Genomic DNA, 10312 nt, shown 5'->3' on the forward strand with positions numbered 1-10312 from the left:
CTAGTTTTATGTTTTATACTTTTCTAGCATGTCACTAAAGATTGCTACAGTTCTTTCTGCAGCTTAATCACCTTACAAACATACCTAATTAGATAGACAATAGATAGATAGATGATAGATAGATGATAGATAGATAGATGATAGATACTTAGGATTTTATTGATTTATTCATGAGAGACAGAGGCAGAGACAGACATAGGGAGAAGCAGGCTCCATGCAGGGGGCCTGATGTGGGACTTGATCCCGGATAAAAACGTGGCAATTTCATTATATTTAGAAACAGGAAATGTGTAACAGTGCCTGACTTCCAGTATATTATAGAGATCTTTTTTAAAGACAATTTATTTATTCATAAAAGATACAGAGAGATGCAGAGACATAGGCAGAGGAGGCTGATGTGGGATACAATCCCAGGACCCCGGGATCACGCCCTGAGCCAAGGGCAAATGCTCAACCACTGAGCCACCCAGATGCCCCTAGAGTATGGAGATCTTAATGAAACTTAATTCTGGCATTCAGTGGATATGAAACTTTGGCCAAGTTAATTAACTCCACTGTCATAATTTTCTTATCTGTGAAATGGGATGAATAAAGACAATTTCCTAAAAATACAGTCAATGACTTAATACATACAAAGCTCCTAGCATGTCAATTTTTCTATCATTGTTACTGTTATTAGCAGAAGGAATAAAAAAGCTTTAAAGTTACAAGTGTATGTAATTAATATGCAAGATATTTTCATTTCAATGTAAATAATATACAATTAAAGTTTGCTTGATAGATTTGTTCTACAAAGGAATGAATATACTCTATATTAATAGTTTGAAACTAATTTTTAAAATATACTAAAGAACCCCAAATATGTATGTTCAAAGAACATATTACCTTAAAAACTTTCTAAACATTTGGAATTTTATCTCAAGAAACTCTTTGGACTTTTATTGTTATTAATATGTTACTGTATTTCTGAAAGTATAGGGTTTCATTTGTAGAAAATATTCTCTAGTATCATCTCATGTCAAAGGTGTATTATACAACCTTGAGGAACAAAATAAATTTTTTTCTTGGACAATGGAAGTTTATATATAGAATTAATCTATATTTTAAAGGGATCCCTGGGTGGTGCAGCGGTTTGGCGCCTGCCTTTGGCCCAGGGCGCGATCCTGGAGACCCGGGATCGAATCCCACGTCGGGCTCCCAGTGCATGGAGCCTGCTTCTCCCTCTGCCTGTGTCTCTGCCTCTCTCTCTCTCTCTCTCTCTCTCTCTGTGACTATCATAAATAAATAAAAAAAATAAATCTATATTTTAAAAATTCTATATCAGAGGCTATACATACATTTTATTTTTAGTAAGTAGTTCTAATTTTCAAAGTCCTTGCCAAAATATATTTCCACATTTTTTTGTGTTTAGTGGGGAAAAATCATTTTCTTTAGATAGAATGTCATTTAATGGCTGACATTTAATGCTGAATTAATTCAGAAACTTTTCAGTGTGTATAGAGACTTCTTAATATGTTACTTTTTATATGATATACTTAAAACTTTCTCAATCAAAATAACTTTAAGCCATAAAAAGCATGCTGTCTCTAGATGCATTACTTTTAGGGATATGAATACCTAACACACTTATGTTTCTGATATATTAGGTGCATTAAAATAAAAACAATGAACAAACTATTCAGTTTCTGTTAATTATAAATAGTCCACAGACAGCAGAAACACTGCAAATAAATGCAAGTCAAAATATAATCACAAAAGATGGTGGTGCAATCGGCAAAGAATAAACAAAAAACTTTGAATCTAAAAGGTAAATATGGAGAATCATTTTTTGATCAAGGTAGAGGGATTTCCATTACAAATTCTCAAATTTTCTTTGCAATATAGACACTTTAAATGGAATGTGGGAGTCTATGATTAATAAGTAAAGTATAGGCTTTAGATAAGCTGCACCAATTACAAAATTCACTTCTTTTTTTCCTTGTTTTTGAGCTACTAGTTTAAGAATAAGAAAGATTCTGGATTAGCTAAAAAAGACACTCACATGACTGCCTACAATTATCAGTCAGATATAGGCATAAACTCTCAAGGTAGATTTGCTATTGATGATATACATGATCTCGCTCTGAACCAAAGGCAGACACACAACTGCTGAGCCACCCAGGTGTCCCTAGTTTTTGTTTTCTGTTAGTTTGTTTTACTTGTGTATTAACCCAATTTTGAAAACAAATCTAGTTGTTTCTTGATTTTCTAAACAAATTCAATTATTAGTGAAATATTTGGGGAACAAGACTTCAAATCTATCTCTTGTACTTTGGGCTTGGAATGCTCTACCTCAATCCCCTCCCCCCAAATGACATGTTGCCTTTTTAATAAAATGCATTAATACATGCATTCCATGCTTTGAATTATCCTCTAAACATTGCTTTCATTGTATCCCACAACATTTAATGTTACATTTTCAGTTTCATCACAAATATCTTAAAATTTTCTTCTTTGATTTGTATGTTTGTTATGTGTTGCTTGATTTCCAAATATTTAGGAAATTTTCAGCTTTTATTCTATTCTTGAATTCTAGTTTAATTTCTAGTAAATAATTCTTAGTAACAAATTCTAATGTAATTGTTTTCTGATAATGCATTTGTATGATTTTGATTCTATTAATTTTTTAAGGTATGTTTTCAGCCAAGAATATTGGTCTTTCTTGGTTCCATATGATCTTTAGAAAAATGTATACTATGCTGTTGTTGGATGACATATTCCATAAATATCAATTAGACCAAGTTGATTGAAAGGACAATTCAGGCTAACTATATATTTACTGATTTTCTGCCTGTTTCATCTATCATTTATTGAAAAGAGATTGTTGAAGCTTCAAAGTATAATAATGGATTTGTCTATGTCCTTTGTAAGTCTATCAGTTTTTGCCTCACATATATTAGTGCTTTGTTGATTAATAATTGAGTCTTTTTGGAGAATTGACCACCTTTTGATGATTGTAATACTCCTCTTCTTGATTAGTTTTCCTGTTTTGAAGTCTGCTTTGCCTGAAATTAATACAGCTAGTGCAGCTTTCTTTTAATCAGTGCTAGCATGGCATGTCTTTTTTCATCCCTTTACTCTTAACCCATCTTTGTCGTTGCATTTAAAGCCTATTTCTTATAGAAAACATGTATTCAGATTTTTAAATCTAGTGTTTCAGCCTCTTTTATGTGTAAGTTGATTGTTTCTATAATTGGCTTAATATTTATACATTAAGATCTCCATACTCTAGGGGCATCTAGGTGGCTCAGTGGTTGAGCATTTGCCCTTGGCTCAGGGCGTGATCCCGGGGTCCTGGGATTGTATCCCACATCAGCCTCCTCTGCCTATGTCTCTGCCTCTCTCTGTATCTCTTATGAATAAATAAATTGTCTTAAAAAAAGATCTCTATAATATACTGGAAGTCAGGCACTATTATACATTTTCTGTTTCTAAATATAATGAAATTGCCACGTTTTTATCTTAAGTGCCAATACTTTATTTATGTTAAAACATCGGTGACAGTTTGTCTGCTTTGGAACACAGAATATACTAAATATAGAATATATCTTCATCAGTAGAAAGTCAAATAAAATAATCAGATGCTAAAGAACATTTTTTTCTTGACATACTAGATTAAAAGTATTCTCACGTTACAGCTGCTTTTCTTTCTTTCCTTCCTTTTTGGCTCTTTTTAATTTTTTTTTTCATTTTTGTTTTTTGAGGTTGTGCTACAATATAAGAAAAAATCTGGGACTTTTGAGTCAGGTAATATCCCAGGGTTGTATCCTATGTCTGTTTCACTACAGCTAGATAATTTGGATGTGTTGTGTATTTTCCCAATGGCTTGACCTCCATCCCATTCCTTGAACTAAAGCTATCATCAGCATCAGACTGTTGTTTTGAGAATTTAACTTAGGCAATGAAATAGGGATAGGCACTTAGTGAATGTTTATTCTCTCTGTTTCTTTCATAAAGTAAGACAATATAAAACAGTGTGTATTTCTTTTTTTTCCCTTCTTTTGTGTCTACTTTAGTGGAAACAGTTTGATATGGGATACCAAGTACTGTGTAGCTCATTGTGCTGTTTTTTCTATTTAAAAGAAAAATTGTCAGGACTCCTGGGAGGCTCAGTGGTTTGAGCATCTGCCTTCAACTCAGGGCATGATCCCAGGGTCTGGGATCAAGTCCCACATCAGCCACCTTGTGAGGAGCCTGTTTCTCCCTCTCCCTCCTCTGCCTACGTCTCTGCCTCTTTCTCTGTGTCTCTCATGAATAAATAAATAAATATTTAAATATTGTAATGAGAATAGATAACATTACTTTACTATAATAATTTAATAACATATATTTTTGTCAAAAAATTACTTCATAATATTAGGTTTAGTATGTGGTATGAAACACACAGCGAAAAAAAGCCATTCTATAGATAATAATATAGATAATGTTTCAATTTATTTCCATTTAAAAAATACAACTTTGCATGTTCTTCTCTATTATTAATATAAAGAAGACATGATGAACAGAAAATTTATCATAGAAATATTAGATCACTAAAATTGTTTCTTAAACATGGTCCAGGTAGATGCTTGATAGTTTTGAGTGAACAGGTTTGAAATTTAGTAGCTATTAACTGGCTATTATGGCTTATTTTCTACTTAATTTTCCATTATTAATTGCTCTATTTACCATATTTATATAATTTTATAAACTACTTACATCATTTAATCTTTAAGTGTACTTGAGGATCAATTTATTGCTTACATTATATTTCTATTATTTAACAAAATTGCCCTCATTTTAGAATAAACATATATAACTGAGTATATATAGACTAATATGGTCCATTTATAGTTGAATTTCTTTAAAATAATTTCTCTTTATCTTTTTTACTCTCTATGTCTGTTTATTTCTCTCTCTCCTAACATCAGTCTCTTTCTTTCTTTTTTTTTTAGTCTCTTTCTTTAAAGTGAGCATCTATTTATAAAATAATTTTTTAAATCCTAAAAACAACTTTAAAGATCTCCATGTGCCTCTAATGGAAACTACATCAAGACAATAAGCAACATGGTTTTACATTTTTATTCAAGACATTGGATAAGATTGTGTTAAGATGTTTGAATTTCAGCCAAAATAAATCACCAACACGATTTTATTTTCCATATTTTTAATTTAATACTTATTGTTTCTCTTAAGTCCTAATATCCTGTCACTATGTTCAGATGTAAACTGAGATTTACAATAAAATTCTCTGGTCCATGTAAGAGTAATGTAACATAGTAGTTTATCAATCACTTCCCCGAGTAGGTATTTCATCAGCTTTCAGAACTTATCCTTGAGTTTCTTATTTAATGTCTATTTTGATGCCAGTCACCTTTATATACTAGTGTTATGTCTATGAAAAAAAAAATATATGTATGTGAGAGTAGACATTTTTATATTGCAGAAATTTACTGTGTTCCAACACAGAATCTGATAACTATCTCTGAAATTGTTTTATATATCTTTGCCAGTCTTTAAAAGGAATAGAGCAAAGATACTATCAAATACCATAGATACACTCAATACAGAACTATTTCATACCAGCCATTGGGTCCTTAAAACAGATTCCAACATGATCATTTCATAGAGCTCTAGCAGTGTTAACGAATGCTTAGGCTATGAGTTAATCTTCACCATGGAAACACAAAATTTATATAGTAGTATAAACTAAGATTTATCAATTAGTCTTCTTTTGTTGTCGAGTACAGTATCTTATGGGACATTGATCACCAAGTTAAAGAGGACAACAAAATTCTCAAATTATCCCTGGATATTAGAAAACATGAGTATAACCTCATTCAACAAAATATTGAAAGATCAGTTAAATTAATAGTATACACATATTTCTTTTTTCTTATAAGTTAATCACGTCTTGTGAAATTTTTCTTTTCTTACAGCCTAGGAAAACTGATGAATGGCCTTTGATAATACCTAGCTAGTGTTCAATTCCTCATTTTATAAATTCATAGAAAGTAAATTACCATCAAGCACATAGAGCTAGTTTAGGGCCAGTCAGGATTAAAAATCCCATTTTAAACTCATAGGGGAAAGATTTTTTACTATTCCACATTGTGCAGAAGAAAAGATCAACAAGGTGTTCAACATTATTAGAGTAATGATCTTTGTAAAGCAACCCTGATGGACTAGATAATTTACACATACAGATGACAATAAGTTACTCAAAGATATTGTCAGAAGACAGTTATAGCCTCTGAGAGGAGGGCAATGAATATATTTAACTCATCAGCAAACAGTGAGGATCATTGAGGTTAAACATTGTAGCAAAGCAATACGAACATTTGCCCTTAGAAATAGGCTGGTTCAACTAATGAATAACTGAATTCTACCTCTGAAACTAATGATACACTACATATTAATTAATTTAATTTAAATAAATTTTTTAAAAAGAAAGAGTTTGTTCTCTCCAAATATAGGCTTTGTCTAAAATTTAGTCTACCGTTCAGAGCCGCTAACAATGCCAGATCTTGAAAACATACTGTAGACAATGAATAGGATTCTTTATTCTCATCTGATAAGGTCTTTATGGGTAACTTGAGAAATGTTAAACAATTACCGTGATTATAAGTGATAAGTGAATACTTGAATAAATCAATTGGAAGTCTAAAAATATATCTATTTGGACTTATTACAACAAAAGAATGCGGATATTTTACTGAAATGTTACTTTTATTATATATACATATATAATATGGTGGCAGTTGTGGAACAGGAAGATGACAAAAATCTAAGCTTAAAGTAATGGTGTATATGAAATGAGCAATTTATAAAGTGTCAGGAAGCTTAATTTTGTCATTAATTAAATGGGAAAATTTATTTGTCTTAGTTTCTTTATTTGTTTTCATTTCTTATTTGTTGTAGTTTCTTTAACTATGTACAGTGGTTTTATCATGACCTTTGAGTTTTCTTCCAGCAAGAAACTATATGATTCCTGAACTTTTTTATATTAATGAAATAGTCACATCATAAGAAATATCATGACTATAAGAAGACTAGATAGGGATAAATAAAAATTAAGAATACCATTAATAATCCTTATTCATACCTAATCAGTATAATTGAAAAGATCCTTTGGAATTAATTTGATGACTTTGTCACAAAATAGTCAACAAAATTGAAGTCAACTCAATAAATATCTTGAGTAGATCCAAGATATTTTTAAGACATAGGCCCTATTTTGAACATCCTCTAGATGGTTAAAACTATATAACATATTAATCAATTATAAAAATAAAATGTCACACATAAAAGAAAATGTTATGTGTAATAATTTTACATCCTGTATCTTGCTGCAGTTAAGTAATGCTCTCAGATAACTTTCTCAAAAAAAAATAGAAGCTAAAACAATGAAAAAAAGAAGAAGCTAAAGAACTATAATAGAAATATATCTGGCTTATAGTGTTGAAAGAAATAGAAGTATAAGATTTAGGAAAATATTAACAAAAAATAATTCTCCATCAAGAGGGCAATAAACGATTCTTCACCTCCTTTTTGTTTCCTGTAAGTGCAAAAATATAGAGAGAGGATTAGGGAATTGTTTATAGTAGAAAGAGCCCAGCAAAATACGTAGGGTTTGTATGGGTTTCTGAACAAGAGGGGAATATTAGCAAGAGGTACCCTTTGATTAAGTTTTAGTTTTACCCTCTGTAGCTGACATCAGAGATAGAGTCATTCATTCCGATATCATTCTAGTTGCTTTCTTTTACTATAGAAACCTGGGCAATTATAGATAGAATAATAGAAGTTACTATTTTTTCTTCCCTGAGACGGTTGCTGAATGGACAGATTTATTATCTGGAAGTTGTTGCTGGTTCTTTGCAAGCTCACTTTACAGATGGATACACTCGGTTCCACAGGGATGTTATGGATATTGATCCTGGTAGTTTTAAAATCTAGAGTATGACAGAGATTCACAGTGTCTGAACCAACTAGTAAGAGCAGAGCAGGCTTTCATGTATTAAGGTTGACTTCCTTATTATTGCCCTGTTCTTCAGTAAATAGACATCATAAAGCAAAAAAAAAATGTGTTGTGTGTGTATGTGTGTGCATGTGCATGCGTGTGTGTGTGTGTGTGTGTGTGTGCATCTTCTGGAGGACAGATACAGAATAAAGGACTCCTATAAAGTAGAAGAAAACAATACAGAAATAAACTAAAATTGTTTAGCTAAAATAGCAATGCCTGGCTAAGTATCATTGATAAAAGTACAAAATAGGGTTAAGGTACAGATTAGTATAAGTGAAACCTCATATCTGTTTAATTCAATTGATAAGAATGTTTTTGGATGTTTATCTTTCCAATCTTGATATCATTTCCATAATTCCATATTTATTAACTTTTAATTTATTAATATGAATGTAGTGACATAAGCCAGCATCATTTATCATCTCTAATTTCTTAGCAACTTTTATGGTATTTAAAGAAATTGGCCTTAAGGGAAAATCCATGCCACTTGAAAACTTTTTCACAAAGAAAATGCAAATATATGAATTTATTCCCAGACATTTTATTTTTTTCCCTGTTTTGTTTGTATAATTTCTTATAAAATACAAAGTCAGGCAATTTACAGAATGTTACAGTATGAAATCTTAAGCTCAAATATAGAGAAAACATATGGATTAATGTTCTGAGGGCCATGAAAAAAGAATATGAGAAGTGAATAAAAGTTTGGCAGATGGAGCTAGAGTAAGTCACTAGAGGTTGGAAACATGAAAATGAAGCAGCTATTGATACTGTTTTGTGATTTTCTCCAGAAGCCCTAAGCAGTCCAGAAGTAAAAGGAGAAGGCAGATGGTGGCATTTAAATAGATTCAGAATCCAGGCAAGAAGGACAAAAAGAATAAAAAAGATGGACACTTATGCTGGCAAAACTAAAACCAAGATTTTCTCCAACCACATTCCTTCCAAGGAGAGATTTACTATATAAGTCTACTTCTATCCTGATATTTGGTAAACCCAAATACAATGCCAAGTTGGCCAGAGATAACTTCTCTAAAAGCTATGGGTTTTCTGTGTTTCTAAAAATTGTGAATGTGATACCAGTTTGTGATAGTCTTGCAGATTTTGTTAACTTTTTGGATTTTCTTTTTCTAAAAAAAGAAGACATGGAAGACTTAACCAATGAACTAGTTCAACTTTCACTGTCTTGAAGGCATTGCATCCGTTTCAGGGAAGGACAGTCCAGACTGCAGATGTGGTACCAATTTCATTTCCCTGGGGGAAATGTGCAAGGGGCCTGGGGCAGAGACCAACCTGAATTAGAACTGCAGAGAATGAGGATCAATGCTGGGTTTCAGTTAAATAGGACACATCTTGGTGAGTTTTGGCTTTGAATCCTTTGGGTTCCAAATCAAACATTAAAACTTCTTCAATTAAAAAAAAATGATTTTTTATTTTATCAAATTCCAAGTCATAAAACATTCTTTAATTACTCTCTGGGAGATTTAGAAAGTTCATATTCTAATTTAACTATTTTACGTGATATTTTTAAACTCTGCAAGTTTTTTTTTTTTTGAAAGCCTTAAGAATCTAAATTGACCCTTTGTTGGGAATGCTAGATTTTTGCTCAAGTGCATTTTTTTTTAATTTCAGGGGAAAATACCAATGCACTCCCCCATTACCACAAATTATGCAGTTGAGTTTCCCACATTTGGGGAAACTGCAGGGGTCAGCACATCTGGAGTGTAATGGATAAGCCTGGCCTTGGGAAAACCACCTTTGTTATCATGGTATCTCCTTTGCCAGGTAAGTATTGCTCCTGTGCATTTTAACATCACAGCATGAGCAATTTTACCTGAAGAGTTTATGGATGGATTCTAGGGGAAAACTTGGCCTCTGAAGAGTGCTTTGCATTTGCTTTTCTGAGTACACCGGGAGTATCGGTACTCAGGGACTGATTTTTATGATAGTTTCTCATCTTGGGCGTTCTGTACCACAAGTAGAGCATGAATTCCAACTTCAAAACCATGTGTAGTATAGCTGATGGCTACCAATTACCTAGGAAGGTTTCTTTGTTTGTTTTCAATTTAGAATCCAGGTGGTGAAAGACTTTGTGATCTTCCTTTGCTTATAGATAGTACTTTGTTTTGCCTAATTTACCCTTCTACTAATGATGGGGCCCATTGAGGCTTCCTGCTATGTTTATGAAGGTCTAAACTCAACTCACATCTCTCATAGGCTCAATCTCCTGTCCTTCCCCTGTTTAGGTATTACAGCACTGACCTTTGGTTACTGGTC

At 32.2% G+C, this 10312-nt stretch overlaps 1 non-coding gene across 1 annotated transcript; it reads right to left on the minus strand.

Moving 5' to 3' along the window:
• Positions 1-9664: 9664 nt before the first annotated feature.
• LOC112926963 (U1 spliceosomal RNA) lies at positions 9665-9828 on the minus strand. Its single transcript, XR_003236438.1, has one exon. It is a non-coding gene; the product is annotated as a U1 spliceosomal RNA (small nuclear RNA).
• Between the last annotated feature and the right edge of the window lie 484 nt (positions 9829-10312).

This window comes from Vulpes vulpes, chromosome 10, assembly GCF_048418805.1.
Source record: "Vulpes vulpes isolate BD-2025 chromosome 10, VulVul3, whole genome shotgun sequence".
Taxonomy (NCBI): Eukaryota; Metazoa; Chordata; class Mammalia; order Carnivora; family Canidae; genus Vulpes; species Vulpes vulpes.